Here is a 20025-nt window from a genome sequence, read left to right on the forward strand (position 1 = left end):
CTAGGAATGGTGGAGCATGTGGGAATGCAAACCCTATTGTGATGGAGATGTTGTAAGGAATAGTATCCCGGTTAGAAGCCGTGGAGACAACCCAGAGAAGAGGTCGACATATTGAAGATGTAAGTGAAGATGAAGGAGAAGAAGCCCTAATAGAACAAGTAAACCTATCGATAGTTGATCTGGATGAAGAAAGGTTCTTAAGGGTTTTGAGTAGGGTGAGAACTAAACCTCATTTTACCCCACCAGAATATAATGGGAAGTTAGATTTAGATGAATTGATGGATTGGATCTTGGAGATGGAGAAGTATTTCGATTTTGAAAACACTGCAGAAGAGAGGAAGGTGAAATATACATATACCCATTTGAAAGGTCATGCATCTCTTTGGTGGGAGAATTTTCAAGTTGATAGACAAAGAAGAGGTAAATAAAATATTAAGACATGGGATCAGATGATTGCTAAGTTGAAATCGAAGTTTGTGCCCATGAATTATTGTAGTGTCCACCCTTGATTCGACTTATTTTGACTAGAGTTGACTTTTATATTTCGCTTGATAGACTTATCTAGACTATATTTTGATGATTTGGATGATGATTACTCATGTGCTTCAGTGACTTATGATTGATGTTAGATACTATTGGACATATGCTATTTTGATGATCTATATGGATGTTGGTACTATCATGATTGATCATGTGATTTGATGATATATGTACTCAATGGATTTTATATGCTCACTATGTGATGGATTATTGATAGATTATATTTATCATGGTTTTGATGATGATTACGATTATACTAACCCTACTTTATGTTTACATATGATGAGATGTTTATGAGATGTGTTTGACTATTGTTTGACTGTCTTCGTGATAGAGATGATTCCACATCACTCATTGCGAGCGAGATGTGTCGTCGTGATTCTCTATCACTTGCTTGTTCTATTTATGTATATGTATATGTGGTATTGTTGTTTTGTGGTTGCAGGATTTTGCAAGTACCAGACATCGACTCCACCTAGCTTCACAGGTCTGAGCGTGTCTTAGTTCCAATGGCTTATGTGGTTCGGAGATGGCATGAGATTCCCTTCACATACTCTAGGTCTAAGTTATTCACCATGTTTAGTCAGCATCTTGGCATAATTTGCCATGTCAGTTAGTAAACTTGGTCCTTTGGTATTGTGAGTCCAGTTTATGCCGGTTGATTTACTTGATGATGTTAGAGTAATTATATGTAGTTTTCTATTTGGAAATGTTTATTTTAATGTATTTAATTTATAAGTTTTCAATATTTAATTATTTGATATTTATATTTATTTGATAATTAACATTTATTGATTTTATGATTATTTTAATATTTGATAAGCTTTATTGTTGTTTAATATTTATTTAAAATTTGCGACTAATCTTTAATGGTATTTGACTATTTAATTATTTATTTGACTTTCTATGGTTTAACATTTATTTGACATCTTTTATCTATTTGGTTCTTTAATTTATTTTATTAGCTTTTGGTTTAATTTATTTTAATTCTCTTTTGGATTAAATTTATTTTCATCTTATATTTATTTAATAGTTTGACTTTTTATTTCTAAGTGGGGTGTATGAGCACAATAAATTAAATAAAGAAATAAAAACAATCCCACTTAGTTGAATAAGTATATTTTATTTACCTTACCTACCCTTCACTCTCATTGGTTAAATTCAAAATGGGTGAATAAATTATATTATATGGTGGGTTGGTAAAATATACTCCAAAATGGAATGTTTTGATTGGCTGAAATTGAGGCTAGGGTTTTTGGATTATTGTTGCTTTTAATTTTCATTTCCGTGAAGTTTCAAGTTTTCTTCCTTGGTTTTGGATTGCTGCACTTTTGGGTTTTGGCTGGAGCTTGATTGGATTTTGGTTTGGCTTGTGGGAGCTCTTCTTCAACTACAAACCATCACACAGGTTGCAGGTTGGAGGCTTCTCCATTGGTTTCTTGTTTTGCTTTCAAATTTTGAAACTTGTATGCTCCGTGTTTGATTTGATTAAAAAAAAATAATAATAATAATTTGGTTTATGCATTCTCTTTAATCTTCCTAGATTTGGAATGGATAACCAGGGGATTTTAGATTCTTTACTTGGTTTATAGTTCTGGAAATAATGTTTCCTGTGCATTGCCCATGAATGTTCAAAATGAGAAATATCTTGCAGATTTTGTATATGTCTTGTATGAATTATTTTAATAAGATTTGTATTTTATATTAAGGAGATTTTAACCTGGTAGATGAGTTCCTATAGAGATTGTGAATTTGGGAAATAGGAGAGTCTTTGTGAGCTCCCAATCTGGCTCTGCTGTAGAGGAGACTCACATGACTTTTTCCCCTTTTTATTTTCACACATCCCCTTATGTATGGATGTTATTGGTTATGTGGAATTTCTTTTTAAATGTATTTGAGTCATATATTATTCTTTCTATATTTTAGATTCAAGGTTGTAGAATTTTCTCAGTTTTTGACAGTGCTGGAGATGTTCTTCCTCCAAAAAGTCTACATTATCTTTTCAATTGGAGTTCCTTGGGTGAATTTTATTATTTTATTTTGTTCACATATTCTTATAGTTTATTTCGTGTTGATTCCAACGAGTATAAATACATCATATTTGGCTGTTTATATTTTGAGCAGTTTTGATTTCACACTTAAGTAGTTTTCTGCCAAAATTTACCTTTTTTTTTTTTTTATGCGCTAAAATATCAGTCATATGCGCCATTATGTGTATTTTTAAAGTTTTGTCCAGTTTGAAGTCTATTTGAGGTCAGTTGGATTTGGGGTTATACCAGAGGCTTTTTGAGGGCATTTATGTTGTCGTCTAAAATTATTTATGATTGGTGATGTCTTCATCTTATTTATTTATTTATTTTGTATGCATTTTACTCCATTTGAGTTGTTTGTGCTTCCTCTCTTGTTGATGCACCAAGAGAGAGATTGAGATTCTTGTGATTATGTGCCAACAAGTGGATAGGCCTTGCTGAGATTATGTGATGATTCATTTTAGATTTGATGGCATTTCTTATTGCCTTGATATGTTTATTTGGCCAAGAGGCTCATTGATTTTTGGTTCTCATGATGTTAACTTTCTCATGTTTCATGATTATGAGATGATATTATTGTTTGCATATGGATTATTTGTGATTTCAGATTTGTGTATATTCTCAGATCCAATTATAATTCTAGAGCCTCTTGTGTTTTCATGTTTGAGACCATGTTGGGGGGGAGTGGGCTTCCTTGTGATGACCGGGGTCACGAGAGATAGGCTTGCATGAGGTTCCTTGTAAGGATGCATGAAGTCTAGACCACCAAGGCACATTGGAGTTTTTTGTGATTTATAAATAAGTGATAACCTAATAATTGATGGGTTGGGTAGTTAGATTAATTAATAAGATGATAAATTGATTGTGCCTCATGACTTAGTCCTAGGGAGGATGTTTTAGGATAAGCATGAGAAGGCCGTGAAGATGGTAAGCTAATCTCCCTTAGTCTCTCATAGGTTGAGATGGCTCCACATGTCCATCAAGCTAGTGCCTTGTGTTATTATGTTATTGTGTTATGAGGATGGCATGTGATGACACTCCACTCCTACATGTGTTTCCCCTTATTGATTTATGATTATTCTTATTGGATGCACTTATGTCTTGATGAGTTTTATGCCTCTGGGAGTTCATTCTTGTTATATTGTGTAAGTTCTTGCTTGAGAGTCTTTGTGTGGTTATTCTCCTTGGTTTTAGGTGCCAGCTTAGGTTTAGAGTGTGTGTTGGGACCTTGTGTCATCTCCTAGCACGGGGGGTGGTTCCTTTGGTTCCACATGGTCAGGAGGTTGGTGCTTTTTAGCCATTGGGATGTTCTTTTGGATTCTACTTGCATGGACGTGGATTCTTCTTCATGATGTACTATGGATGTACCTTATAGCAGATTTATGTAATGGATAAGATAAAATGTATGTAATGTAACACTTTTTGTATTTCATAGATAGAATCTTGTAGTAGAAAGAGCTATGCTCATGATGTATTTAATGTACTTATATTTGTAGATGAATTGTAGTTGGAAATTGGAATTAAGGCCTAGTTGTATTGTACTATTGTAGAGAGGTGATCTTATGAGTCATGTAAATGAATGGATAATGGTTGGAATAGAATGGAATTGCATTATGGATTAGTTGTATTATCTCATGGGATGATTAGAGGCTAGTTAGAATGTTAAATAATCTTGAAAGAGGAATGTTCATGGAGTAATAAAACAATATGTTATAGGATGTTAAATGGATTTAGTAAACATGAATGATTCATATAGATGCATTGGTAGAAAGAAAATTATGCATATCATGGGAAGTAAGTAATGTTGTAGGTTGCATATCTCATGAGTAGATAATTATATTATGATGCAATAATGAAGGTGAAATATATCTTTCACGTGTGTAGTATGTTATTGTGGAAATGAATTTAAGTAATGATGCTAAAGTACCCTAGGGAAAGATTAATGATGTTGTGGTATTTCCGCTTGCATTAATTCATGAAATGAGTAATGATATATGTTCATATTGATTAATTGATGAACGAATGTAAATAGATGGAGATGTTATGTGTTGCATTAATTGTTATTAGATGTTAATTAAAAAAAAAAGTATCTCCATTTGTATATTATTGTTTAGTTTCCTTAGGGTATTTTGGCGGGCATTACAACTTGGTATCAGAGCCCATGTTCAACACTGGGTACTCTAGTTTTGATTGAGCCATTTTAGCATTTGGCATGGGGTAGCCCAGTGGTTTTATCCCTGCTATTTATTTTCTTGTTAGAGTTTTCTTAGATGTTTAGCTTATAGTCTCCTTTGCATTTTTCTTAGATAAGATGCCTATTAGGGGTAGAGATCATCGTCATGCCAGACGTATGGGTACTCATAGGAACCCTCACCCCAAGGTTTCTGAAGAGTCACACCATGAGGAATAGGAGCAGGAGCAACCTAGAGATGATCTGATCCCACAATTGGTGAACGTGCTTCAGGAGCTTCTTGGTCGCCTAGGACCGAGACAGGAGGAGAACCAACAGGAGGGATCTCATCATTCAGAGCATTGAGAGAGAGAGCGTTCACGTTCTCCTAGGAGGAGAATTGAGATGGATCAGGATGCACTTGCAACTAGTCACATCAGGGATCTGAATAGGACTCATCCTCCTACATTTGATGGCTTAGGTAGTGGCATGGAGGCAGAGACTTGGTTATTGGACTTAGGTAGGTGTTTTGCTATGCACCAGTCTAGCAGTAACACCAAGGTGAGATGTGCAATTTTGCATCTTCACGATTTTGTGACGACATGGTGGCACATGGAGGACCAAAAGTTGCATTTGGACATAGCGACGATATCATGGGAGTTATTCGTGGAGCGGTTTCGTGCCAAATTTCTTTCAGAACATTGGAGGCAGAGGAAGGCTGATGAGTTCCATGATTTGAGACAACAGAGGATGACTGTGGAGCAGTATGAGCACATATTCTTTGAGCTTAGACAGTATGCTGGATATGCAGATGATGAGCCGATGTTGATCCAGCACTTTGTTAGAGGTCTAAATGATTGTATTGGTGGAGAGGTTCGGATGCACAAACCTAAGACCTTAGAGGCAGCGGTGGAGAAGGCGAGACTAATAGAGGAGAATCTTTCATTAGCATCAGGAGGAGCGACTGGAGGACAGACAGTTAGTGCACCTGTTACAGGATCTACGATGAGAGGACCACAACAATAGTTTGCAGGATATGCTAGGAGCCATCCTTCTTCTTTTCGTAGTGGTCAGTGGTTTAAGAAGAGGTTTTCTCAGGGACAGAGCTTTGATCGAGGTGCCAGATTTTAGGTTGATAGGAGACCTACTCCTTCCCAGCCAGTGCAGAGTTCACAACCAACTTCTAGTAGAGGTAGTGTTCAGCAGTCAAGTACAACACCAGGTAGTAGAGTGTTTGTCAAGAGAGATTGCTTCGCATGTGGACAACTAGGTCACATTGTTGTTCATTGTCCTCAGCGTACTTCTTAGATGTCAGGGCAGAAAAAGCCAGCTACTTCTGAGCCTACAGTTGGAGATGCAGGTAGGTCTCATCGCGTTTTTGTGGTGGTTGATAACCGTCAGGCTAAGCATCAGGCCACCGTTGTAGAGACATCAGGTGTGATAGGTGGTATCTCTTGTTCTGTGTTATTTGATTCTGGAGCATCAGACTCTTTTATTTCTCCTTTTCTAGTAGAGCGATGCAGGCTTGCTACGGCAAAGCAGGACGATAGGTGGCAGGTAGAGTTAGCTACTGGGTCCAAAGTGGTAGTGGATTCCCTTGTGCTCAAATGTCCTTTAGTTTTAGGAGATTGCTAGACTTATGTGGATCTTCGTGTTATGTATTTGGGATCTTATGATGTGGTTCTTGGTATGGATTGGCTTGGATCTCACCAAGTGTAGATAGATTGTAGAGGTAAGAGAGTGCAGTGGAAGGATGATAGTGGGAAGAGTGTGGAGATTGTAGGTATTCAGAGACCTATCTCTCTCTGCATGATTTCTGCTATGCAGATGAAGAGGTGTGTGCGTAAGGGTTGCCAATTGTTTGCTGTTAGAGTGAAGAATGTGGATGGGGAAGTTAGCTCAGAGGATTTATTGCAGTAGCATCCCATTCTTCAAGAGTTTGCAAATGTTTTTCCTAGTGAGATTCCAGGTATGCCCCCTCGGCGAGATATAGATTTCAGGATTGATTTGGTGCCAGGAGCTGAGCCTATTTCTAAAGCTCCCTATCGGATGACCACGCAGGAGTTGGATGAGTTGAGAGTTTAGTTAGAGGAGTTGTTGGCAAATGGATTTATTCATCCTATAGTGTCCCCTTGGGGTGCACCTGTGCTATTTGTGAAGAAGAAGGACGGATCTCTTCGATTATGCATTGATTACAGACAGCTTAATAAGGTGACAGTGAAGAACTGATATCCCTTGCCTCAGATAGATGATTTATTTGACCAGATTAAGGATGCCAAAATATTCTCTAAGATTGACCTTAAGTCCGGGTATCACCAGTTGAGGATTTAGGAGGCAGACATACATCGCACAACTTTTCGTACTAGATATGGTCATTATGAGTTGACAGTGGTACCTTTTGGTCTCACGAATGCACCTTTGGTTTTCATGAGCTTGATGAATGGTGTATTCAGGTTGTATTTGGACAGATTTGTATTAGTATTTCTGGATGATATTTTGATTTATTCAAGATTGGTTGAGGAGCATGAGGATCATATGAGGCAGGTTTTGCAGTGTCTTAGGGAGAATCAACTATATGCCAATTTGGCAAAGTGTGATTTCTTCCAGACAGAGGTGAGGTATCTTGGTCATGTGATTTCTGGAGAGGGTACTGCAGTTGATCCCTTGAAGATTCAGGCGATTGTTGATTGGCCAGCACCCACTAATGTGGGAGAGGTGCGTAGTTTCATGGGTTTAGCAGGATGTTATCGTAGATATGTTTAGGATTTCTCCAAGATAGCTCATCCTATCACTTCTCTTTAGAGAAAAGGGAAGAAGTTTGTTTGGTCAGAGCAGTGTGAGAAATCCTTAAGAAGGTAATTCATACTGAAAGGATGATAGAAATTTCTATCAGAGGAGAGAACTAGATGGTTACCGGAATGAGAACTTTGGAAGACAAGATAAGAGGACATTTAGAGGAACCTTCTATAAGTGTGGAGTAGAAGGACACCATGCATTTGAATGTAAGAAGATAGAGGCTATCGGAAGAGTAGTAGTGGTGGAGGAAAAACCCACTGGACCAGACAATAAATCAGAAGATGGAGAATTGTTGATGATGAGGAGAGCTTTGTGTCATAACGGAGGAGATGAAGAGCCCTTGCAAAGAAATAATCTATTCAAAACTAGATGTAAGGTATCTGGTAAGTGTTGTAAAGTTGTTATTGATAGTCATAATTTAGATAATCTTGTTTCAGAAGAGATAGTGAATAAGTTGAAATTGGGGAGACTGAAATACCCTAAGCGCTATTAGATAGCATGGATTCAGGATGAACATAAGTTGTTAGTAAGTGAACAGTGTTTGGTGAAATTGAAAATTGGGAATTATCATGATGAAGTTTTATGTGATATTATGCCTATGGATATTTGTCATCTTTTGTTGGGTAGACCTTGGTAGTTTGATAGACAGACAATACATGATGGGAGGAAGAATACATACACTATTGTGGCCAATGGGATGAAGCAAACCTTGTTACCTTTGGAGGAACCTTTGAAGAATGAAGATTGTACAAATGCTAGAATCTGTTTAGTAGATGGAAGGAAATTCATGGATGGACTGAGACATGAGAATGTATGTTTTACCTTAATTCCTAAGAAGATTGAGAGATCAGAACTAGAAGAAGAGCACCCGGAAGAGATAAGAGATTTACTAACAAAATATGAGGACATCATTTTAGATAATTTACCTAATGGATTGCCACCTGTTATAAGTATTAGTCATTGCATGGAATTGGTTCCCTGAGCTAGTTTTCCTAACAAAGTTGCACACCGATTGACACTGGAAGAGAATGAAGAATTGAATACACAAGTGCAGGAGTTGTTGAAGAAAGGTTTGATCATGGAGATTCTGGGCCCTTGTGAAGTGCTAGCAGTATTAGCACCTAAGAAGAATGGAGAATGGAGGATGTGTACCAATTCAAGAGCAATAAACAAGATCACAGTGAAATACTAGTTTCCTTTGCCTAGGATGGATGACATAATGGATCTTTTGAGTGGAGAAAAATACTTTACAAAGATAGATTTGAAGAGTGGATATAATCAGATCAAGGTTAGAGAATGTGAAGAGTGGAAGACAACATTTAAGACAAACAAAGGACTATATGAATGGTTGGTGATGCCTTTTGTATTGACTAATGCACTGAGTACTTTCATGAGGCTGATGAATGAGGTATTTAAGAAATTATTGGCTAAGTTTGTTATTGTGTATTTGGATGACATTCTAATTTTCAGTAAAACAAAAGAGGAGCATTTGTTGCAGTTAAGACAAGTTTTGCAGAGGTTGAGAGAAGAAAAGTTGTTGATCAATATCAGGAAGTGTACTTTCATGAAGGATGAGTTAGTCTATTTAGGATTCATGATATCTGAGGATGATTGGAAGATGGACCATGAGAAAGTGAAATCCATTGTTGAGTGGCCTACACTGGAAAGCATTGGGGAGGTAAGATAATTTCATGGATTGGCTAGTTTTTACCAGAAGTTTATCAAAAATTTCAGTTCAGTTTGTAACCCTATGAGTGAGACCATGAGAGGAGACCAGAAGGAATTCAAGTGGACCACCAGAGCAAACAAAATTTTTGAATTGTTGAAGCAAAAAGTTACTGATCAGCTTGTGTTAGCATTACCAAATTTGAATAAAGTATTCCAAGTGGATTTTGATGCAAGTGGAACAACAATAGGAGCAGTGGCCTATTTTAGTGAGAAATTGAATGATGTCTGAAAGAGATATTCAGTGTATGATCAAGAATTTTATGCCATAATTCAAGCCTTGAAGAAATGGAGACACTACTTGTTGAATCAGAGACATATGAGATGGGTACAATTCATGCAGAGTTACACCTTTGTGTTGAAGCATAGAAGTGGAAAATCAAACAAAGTTGTTGATGCATTAAGTAGGAGAAGGAATTTGCTAACTGAGATGAGAGTGACAGTATTAGGTTTTGAAGATTTGAAGACCTTGTATGATGAAGACTCAGATTTTGTAGAACCTTGGAAAGCATGTAGAGAAATAGTTATGGTGGATAGGAGAAAATGGTTGGATTATTTCATTCAGGATGGGATGTTCTTCAGGGGAGTTCAGTTGTACATACCTAAGAGTTCCATGAGGGAGAACTTGATAAAATAGAAACATAGTGGAGGTTTAGCCAGATATTTTGGCATTGAAAAAATAGTTGCATTGGTGAGTGAGTAGTACTTTTGGCCCCAGATTCATAATAATGTTAAGATATATGTGCAAAGTTATAGAGTTTGTCAAGTTGCAAAAGGTAGTATTCAAAATGTGGGACTGTATAAACCTTTGACAGTACCAATAAGACCTTGGGAGGATATAAGCATGGATATTGTAATTGGATTGCCTAAGACACTAAGAGGGAATGATTCTATACTTGTGGTAGTGGATAGATTTTTGAAGATGGCTCATTTCATACCTTGTAAGAAGACATCAGATGCATTGCATGTAGCAGACCTATTTTTCAAGGAAGTGGTAAGATTGCATGGATTACCTAAGAGCATAGTTTCAGAAAGAGACACTAAGTTTGTTGGCTATTTTTTTAGAACACTTTGGAAGAAGATGAAGATAGATTTGAAGTTCAGTTCTACTTTTCATCCACAGACTGATGGATAGGCAAAAGTTATTAACCGGAGTTTGGGAAATTTGTTGAGATGTTTAGTGGGAGATAAAACCGGAAGTTAGGATTTGATCCTTGCATAAGAAGATTTTTCCTACAACAATTCAGTGAATAGGAGTACCAGAAAAACACCTTTTGAGATTGTTATCGAAGTGCATCCTAGAGGAATATTAGAATTGAGAGACATTAGCAGTGAAGATCGGAAGAGTTTAGAAGCAGAAGATTTTGCAAATCACATGGCAACATTGCCTATTCAGGTTAAACAACATTTGGAAGACATGAACAATAATTATAAGAAGAAGGAAGATGAGAAGAGGAGACATAAGGAATTTGAAGTTGGCAATGAAGTGATGGTATATCTGAGAAAAGAAAGATTCCTGATTGGAACTTATAATAAGTTGCAGATCAAGAAGTTTTGACCCTGTAAGATTATGAGGAAGTTTAGTTCTGGAAATGCATATGAAGTGGAGCTACCAGATAGTCTAAGTATTTCACCTATATTCAACATTGCAGATCTTCAAGAGTATCATGAGCTAGAATTTAGTGAGGACAGTGTTGTAGACCTTGAGAAAAAATTGCACCGGAAGGAACCAGATTAGATTGAAGAGATTTTTGATAATAGTCAGTACAAATAATATCTTGTGAAGTGGAAGGGTAGACTAGTTGAAGATTCATCTCAAATTTCTCAGGCAAAGGTAGACCGCCTTGGTTTCCCTCTAATCCCAGCAAAGTGAGAGGCTCACTTTTTCATTAACCCTGGATGTCTGATGCAGGAGCATCCCCGGTTCACAGCAATCTTGCATCAACCAAAAACATTTTCCTTTCTATTTTGTTTATATTTGCAGTTTCAGTTTTCCTTTTTGTGTGTTCTGATTTTGGCTCATCGGATCCTATGGAGTTGGATTCTACTTGAAGACTTGATCATCTTTCTTTCTTTCAGATCGCATTGCATTTGGATCTCTTACTGGCAAGATATCGCTACCGGTTTCCATGACAATTTCTTGCTACCAGTTGCCTGAGACCTATTCTGGTGATCTACCAAAACCTATTATGAAGCTTGTGGAGCCTTTAGCATTGATTTTGATGTTCATTGGTGTGTGGCTGACCTTTTCCTATGATCTATGTTTCATCCTTTGGATTTTCCAGAGGAATCTCTTGGCGGAGCTCAACCTTGTTTATTTTGCACGTTAGGTCTCGTTCTTTGGGTTTTGATCCCTTTTGGGCCAACTGGATCGATATATATATTTGTAATCATGCTTTATAATGTAATAAATTTGGAATCAATCAGAGCATCAAATAGATCTTTCGATTCAAGGTCTTGATTGTGATCTATTTTACTAGGACTTAGTGTCGGTATGTTGTAGCTTGGTTGTTACCGATTGGATGTAATCAAATTTTATACAATAAAACTATCTATTCTACATTTCCTCCATCATCTATGTGTGTTTCCATTGTGCTTACTCTTTCTGACCAGTCTGAATTGATCTCCTTGATAACACATTACCTATCCTGAAGATGATTGCACTAAATTGTAAGATAGAGCACATTAATGATTCTTTAGGTAAATTGGACACATTGTCCAAATTCATTGCTAATAATGTCATAACTCTAGAAAAGGTGAATGAGGATACTATTAAGGAGAGAGTTGAAAAAGAGAAAATTACATTCTTTGAGAACACTATAAAGAACTGTATCGATCACTTGGAAACACTTTTACCGGTACTTAATTCTACAATTTTGGAGTATAAGGAGTTATATAGAGAAGCATGTAAACCTCACTGTTTGATAGAGGACATTGATGAGGAGATTAAGAAGACACAAAAAGAAATTGATGACATTATGGATAATATGATAGGTTCATCTGAACTTATCTCAGTTTTTGAGCAGGAAATGGCAGTTTTTGAGGAGAAGTTGGAAAAACTTGAGAAAGAAAAGGCAAGAATAAGGTCCAAAGCCCGGGAACTAAAGAATAAACTTGGTCCAAGGTTAGATAGTCTGATTAATTAGAGAGATGAAATGAATAAGGCAACAATTACTGGAGAATGATCATCGAAGTAGCAAATGTACTATCTTATTGGTACGATCCAATAGACTAAGGCAACTCTAACTGACAGCAACAAATTTATGTAGAGTTTGAATCTAGTTTTGGCGGACATTTTTCAGATAGTAACCAATCGGTTACAAGCCTTGAGGTAGCATTTTTGTACTCTTTTGATTAATTATGACATCCTTTGTCATTGATGGAAAAGGGGAAGTAGTAGAGAGAGAAATGCATGTACAGAGGAGATCACTTGCTCAGGGGGAGCACATCTTTTTGGATTTCAGTTTTGGGATAATAGTTTTGATTTTTCTCATGAGTGTTGACATCAATGCCAAAGGGGGAGATTGTTGGCATTCTACACTCATATGAGAATAGTTGATGTTGTCATTGATGGCAACCAACTGGCAATAGGTTTCTACATGCACCAACAGACACCGGCACCGACAAGCACTTACACCGACATTTAGATTACATTGGCAAAAAAGCATACCGGCACTCAGGCCGACATGGGATAAAGTATTGTTTATGAGAATTTTTTTGTAAATGTAATTAACTATTTGTAAGCCGACTTGGTATATTGTAAAAGACTCATATATGTATGAGATCTTATAGATTGTTTTGTAATGAATGATGGAGATGTATGGTAGAAGATAATTGTTTAGTGGCAACGAAGGTTTTTTGTTAAGGTATCTGTCTGAGCTTAAACCGGTACTGAACCTGGCATTAGAGATGCTATTTTGAGCAGTACATTGTATTGGATTTAATTATCCATTTTGTAGTCAGTGAGACTCTTCATTGAGTAGTGAGCTCTAGGTTGTTGGCCTTCCTACATGTGCAGGCCCCTATTGTAAGTAGTATTTATTCATTGGCCAGTGAGTAAATATTGCGGGTCACAAATCCCACCGATGTTTTTCCCACATCGGGTTTCCTCATTAAAATATCTTGTGTTATGGTGTGTTTCTATGTTGTCTCTGTTATTTGTGTTTACTGCATTAATTCTTGTTTACTGATACATTGTTTTGGGTTGCAAAGTTATAAATAAGTTTAAATATTCATACAACCGGTTAGACACTGATTCACCCCCCCCCCCCTCTCAGTGTCTTTAGGATTGTCATTGAATCTAACACCCTCCTGATCGGTGACTGCTTTATAAGCGATCCTTGGAAATTGATAATGTCTAGAATATGGCAGTCAAATATCTGTCAATGATGGTCAGAAATAAAATCTATTTTACAAATAGGGAAAATTCTATCTCTACCATAGTAGTTCACATGGCATATGAGATGGAGGAACAAAATAAGGATTTTGACCTCTCTGAAATCCTGCGACAACAATTTCTAAAAAAAATTGTCCAATGTGGAAAGAAGAAACACTCGTTCAAATTCGGTACCCTATCTGTATACATCTTCTTCTATTTCATGCAAGAATTACATGTTCAAGGTAGGGTTCTCTAGCCTCCAGAAACTTAGATATCCCATCAGATCACAAACAAGCTTTGAGGGTTTATCAATAAAAAGACAATAGATGAATCATTTGCAACCTTCTTTGTCATTTTCTAGATGAATATGGAGAGTAAGGATAGGATCCCAAAGGAAACCATTACCAAATACAAGAACGATATTACTTTTGTACTCATGATTGACAAATTCTATATGGAAGCAGTGGTGCCCAGAAAAGTTTGGGTCCCTTCATTCGGATATGAGGTGACTCATGAAATATGTGAAGTTGCGGCCAAAGTTCTTATGGAAAGTCTGGCTGATGAGTCTCAAGAACAATTCAGGACCCTACATGAGAAATATTTGCAGGTTCAACTAGAGTATTCCAAGAAGGACCGTGAAAAGGTACTGAAAAAGGTGATTCAAGAATCCATGTACAAAGAAAAACTAACTGAGAAGGAATTCACTAAAGTTGGAGGTTCTGAAAGGCTTGGTGCATCCAGAGCATTGGTGTAGGAGCACCTAGCCTTTGAAATGCCTCATAAAGGTTAATTTGCATTTGTCCTTATTTTTTAATGTTTTCCATGTTATGTAAGGTCCTAAGGACCATTTGAATCAAAACAAATCATTTTGTAAGGCTTTAAGAGCCATTTTGTCCAAATAGACCTATAGAGTCAAAAGTGCTCAAAGGGTGCAAAATGTACAAAAATAGGTTAGAAATGTTGTAACAAGACTTATTTAGTCCATTCTAGGGTGTTTGAGGTGTCCATGAATGGTTTTACAAGGTTTGGTATTATTTTGTCAAAAAATGCAAAAAATGCAAAAGTTGCAATACCGATTCATTGCAAAAACAAGTGCAAAAATGATGCAAAAGGGAAAGAGTTTGGTCCTAGGGGTAGTTAGAATAGTTAGAGGGAGTGTAAAATGGTTTATAAAACTAATGAATGGTCGAAATTGGGGTAGTGGATGGGTTTGGAGGGGATTTGACAAAGGTTATCCATCAAACCCTCAAACTGTCATAAGGTTTTAAGGAATCTGTGACTGTCACAGAGCCATGGAGGCTCACATTTGGTGTAATTTTGGTATGTAGATGTTTTTGAATGATATAGTAATGAAATATCTTTTAGATGAATCTTTAATTATGAATTTTTGTGGATTATTTGGCAAGATATGTTTGTTTTCCAAAAAATGTCAAAACTTTGCCAAGGGTTACCCATTTTGGTAAAATCCTCATAACTTTTTCTTCAACCGTTGGAACTGTCTATAAATTGGATTAAATTTCTATAACTAGGAAATATAAAATCTAACTAGAGAGATTAGCTTCATGATCAATATTTCAAAAGTTATTAATGACTGTTTGTTATAGTTCAGCGCGAAAATCATACTGGTGAAGACAGGAATAGTCACATTGCAGCAAGTTGTATGGACATATATGGCATATTATTGGTATGGAACCACTTGTATTGGTTGGGTACATGAATTAAATTAAATTTTCTTCATGTTTCATCGATTTTCATTAAGAAATGAGTAAGTTGTGACAACTTTTGTAAGGACAACCCGTTCAGAAAATGGTTTCCTGAATCTGCAGTTAGAAAATGGGTTGGTACAACCATGTAAGCTTGAGTACAGACTTGAAATTTGGTGCATGGATATATTATAATGTTGTGAAACAAATTCCTTCTTACTAGAAAAATTAATCTTATGATTTGAGAGGTCAAATGTGTTACTACTTATCAAATTGCCATTATTTTTTATATTCAAAGTCATACTATATACTCTAGTTGGTTAACACTACCGAATCATGCAGTCGGTACACATAGAGAAGTCGGTATGCACAGTCTAGTCGGTTACAAAGGAAAGTAGTCACAGAATGCAGTATACACCGAGCTATCTACCAAGTATCTTTTTATGACTACCGAGCAACAAAGATGACACACCGAGTTGATATACACCAAGTGAAACGTGTTACCAGATACATTGAACCTGGACATGCATATGAAAATGTGTTACAAGATCGAGGCACATCTAACCGTTATTACATTGGAAATTGCACAAGAAGATTGTGTATGATTGTGAGATCAATCTAACCAATGAAATATTTTGTACAGTTATTCATTCGATAAATCTTGTTTGTAAGATCGAAGCAATGAATTGGATCACCGTCTTAAGAGATCTATTTATACAACATGAGTTAAGGGTGTGTACATGTGTGTAAGAAGACTATTACAGAGACATAGAGGTCACCAAGAAGGTTTTCAGAGAACAATCAAAGAATAGAGTAAACAGAAGGGTTTACCGAGTTACTATATGGGTTACCGAGGTATGCTATAAGCAAGGTAATCTTATTCTTAGGACATAGAATCTTCTATAACATTTCAGATGTAAAGTTGCAGATATTTGTAATAATTTTATTGTAATATTGTGAAGTTGAAAGAGAAACCTTTAACAGGGTAAAAGACTCTAATCAAGTCTGTAAATTGTAAAGCCTCTAACCAGGTGCAGCATTTAGAGTAAATGTTGTAAAATCCTTTAGCAAGGTATATCTAATAGATCTTGTTACTCCTAATAGGGCAAGCTATCAAAAATAGCTAAAATGTAGCTCTAACCGAGTACTCTTTATTATTGCAGTAGTGAAGTTGTGGGTGCCATCCCCACTGCAATTTTTCTCTCTAACCAAGAGTTTCTGCGTAACCAAAATATATGTGTTATGGAGTGAATCATGTATGATTGTTATCTATTTGTTTTAACTTTATTTTATGTTACTGCACTATTTTGTTTATGCATAATAGTAAAGTTATTATTCAAGAAAAGTTTTGGAGTACTGATTCACCCCTCCCCTCTCAGTACATTAGCTTTCCATATTGGGCCTAACAATTGGTATCAGAGCTTGTATCTTGGAAAGGGGTTTAACTGCTAAAGAGAAAGATCTTATCAATGGAAGGCTACAAACAATCTCGGAGGATTGTATATCTACAAGAAGAGTTGGATCATGCTAATCAAGTGATTGTAGACATGCAAAGGCAAATTCAAAAATCTCTGAAAGTAAGAAGAAGATTATCTGATGACTTGCAGGATTCTCAAGAGTTAGTGGAACAAATTGAGACATCATCTAAGAACAGTATATCTAAAGAAACTGAAGAAATTATTGGAGTATTGAGAGAAAAGAACAAAGCACTGGCTGATCAACTAAAAGCAATGAAAAGAGAACATGAACATTTCAACACACAAATGACTGAAAATATAGATGCATTAAGGATAGCTGAGGATAAAGCAAGAGATCTACAAAGAGAGAAACAACAACTTGAAGTCTTAGTATCTGATAAAAATGATGAAATCATAAGGTTGACTGGGATTCAACAAAATATGACAGATCAACTACGTTATGCGCATCATGAAGCAATTTTGAAGAATGATGAAAATCAAGCATTGAAACTTGAAGTATCAAGGTTGACCGATGAACTTGAAATAGAGAAGAAATCCAACGAAACACTGAAGAAGAGTTATGAAGCATCAAAGATGTTGGATGAGCAACTGAATACAAGAAGACCCAACAGAGATGCAGGATTCAGTTACAAAGGAAAAGACTCTACCGAGAAAGGAATTCATACTACCGAGAGAGGAGAATCATCAAAGAAAGTTGGAAAAAGGAATAACATCAAAAGAAAGAAGCATATTTGCTACTACTGTGGAAATCAAGGTCACACTGCCAACATATGCCAAATTAGAAAAGGTAAGCAACCAAATATCACTAAGTCCAATGGTTATTGTTACAATTGCAATAAATATGGTCACACATCTAATCAACGTAGGACAAAGTCTGTTAACAACTATCAGAAGGCAAAATTCAAAGGGTTTTGTAGAAACTGCAATAGATATGGACATAATACTGAGAAGTGCTGGCTTAAGAAAAAGAACTGCATGTGGTCTGCACACCGAGCAAACACTAGAGGTTACCAAACTCACACAAATCCTTACCGACAATATGCAGCAGTACCATGGGATTACAATACAAGGATATGGTGTGAATGTTGTGGAAGATATGGACATATTAGTGCCAACTATTTTATAAAGTTTAGAATGAACAACCAAAGATGATGGAGAAATCCTGGTATGGCATGTTTTCATTGTCACAAAGTTGGACATTTAGCTGGAGATTGCAGAGATCAACCTAGAGGAGACACTGAAGAAATAAAAGAAAAATTAAAGATGATTTGGAAAGAGAAGGAAATTGTGTCAAATGAAGAAAGCACCTTACCTACCAAGTTAGGTGCACCTATTCCAAATTAATCAGCAAAGGTATGAAGGGACTGCATTCTCTGAAGGTTAAAATCATAATAGTTCCTATTCTATTATGTACAAAATTCAAAATCTACATAGTTAAGATGCATTAGTGAGTCTGAAATTCTATCAAAAGTACTTTATAGGAAACCTATCAAGTCGGTGAATACAGGAAGCCTGTCAAGTTGGTAAATGAAGGAAATTTAGTTACTCGGTAAAAACAAAAAAAAGAGAGTAAATCGGTTAAAGGTGAACTGAGTGCATTTAATGCTTTGACCTAACCCACACGGAGCCCGATAAGGTATTTTGTGTACTTAAAAGCATTTCGTGGTCATTTACATTCACCAAGTTTTCGAAAGAGCAAAGTAGAGCGAATCAAGGTGAGCAAACCTCATTCAGAGCAAATTTCAAGGTATTTACATCAAATCTCATCACATTGTTAAGCTGGTTTACTGATCTTATCAAATTGTTATTATCTGTTGAGTGTGAAGTGTCTATCATTTGTAAACCATCAAACCCTAAGGATAGTTTGCTAAGTTTTATCTGAAATCTACAATGGCGCCCAAGATCCAAGATCCCATAGTTGTCAAGAATGTAGAGAAGCCCTCACTGAAAAACACTTTGACTCCTAAAGTCACCTCTGAACTGGATGACAAAACCGCCTTTTCACTCATCCCGGATTGAGTCTTGTTAGTTGAAGATGTTAGATTCTTCACCAAATGTCGTGTTGAAGAACTCGGTCATGTTGAGATAAGAGATACCTATGATGAATTGTGCACAGATGGTAAATTAAACAACAAGTATGAACACATCAAGATCAAAGGATTGACTAAAGCCCTAACCTACTCTCGTGTGTTCAAGCCCCAATGGGTCAAGTTTGTTTTGAGCAGAGTTCATGATGATTTCATGTGGCTAGAAGAGCAACCATTCAAAATCACCAAGGAAATCATTCATGTGATCACCAGTTATCCTATCTATGATTATGCATGAGCACAAAAGATGATATCACAAAAGGAATTAATTAGTTTAACTGGAGTTGAATCTGATTACAAAGGATTAAAACTGAACAATGTCACTGATGCAGAACTTAAGTTTGCCATTAGAGTAATTGGTTACTGTTTCTTCCAATCTGCAAGGGAAAACAGTGTACCCTGTGCCGCAGTTGACATAGCTTATAAAATTGTGAAAAAGGGAATGAAAATTGATTTATGTGAAGTGTTACTGAAGAACCTGTTTGAGAACCTGAACACAATAAGGAAGCCAAAGAAGAACAACTCGGCAAATACACTAAAGTTTGGTTCACTTCTTGTATGCATGTTTTTCTACTTTGAAAATTCTTTCCATCAGTCAGTAAAGTAGTTTGGGAGCTACACCGACCAATCACCCATCAAATTAATGACTTTATCAAGATGCTAGGTGATAATTTCAATGATATAATGGATGATTATTTCAAAAAATTTCAAGAGAAGATGCACAACAGGTACCGGATTCCACCCCAACTAGTGGAAAAATATAAAGATCATATATGCTTTGAGGTAGATACTGATTACTGTTATGTGAATGTCGTGGAACTGAGGACTCAATCTTTGCCACCTATGGGTTGCGAGATTGACTTTGATATCACACAACAACAAATTGATGCCTATCTTTCATTACCAAGGCATGCTACCGAACTGAGGTATGGAACCTATGAAGAGGTGAAGGGAAAAGTAAAAATGAGCATTGTAGTACCCAAAGCTACAAGGAAAGAAACAAATATGATAAAGGTTTTAACAGAGAAATTCAGAGAAGATTCTTCCTCCACACCTGTCAAAGGCACTCTTGCCATCACCAAAGAGGAATCAGAAGCTCAAGAGGCAGTAATAACATT

Source organism: Cryptomeria japonica, chromosome 4 (genome assembly GCF_030272615.1).
Source record: "Cryptomeria japonica chromosome 4, Sugi_1.0, whole genome shotgun sequence".
In the NCBI taxonomy this organism is placed as follows: domain Eukaryota; kingdom Viridiplantae; phylum Streptophyta; class Pinopsida; order Cupressales; family Cupressaceae; genus Cryptomeria; species Cryptomeria japonica.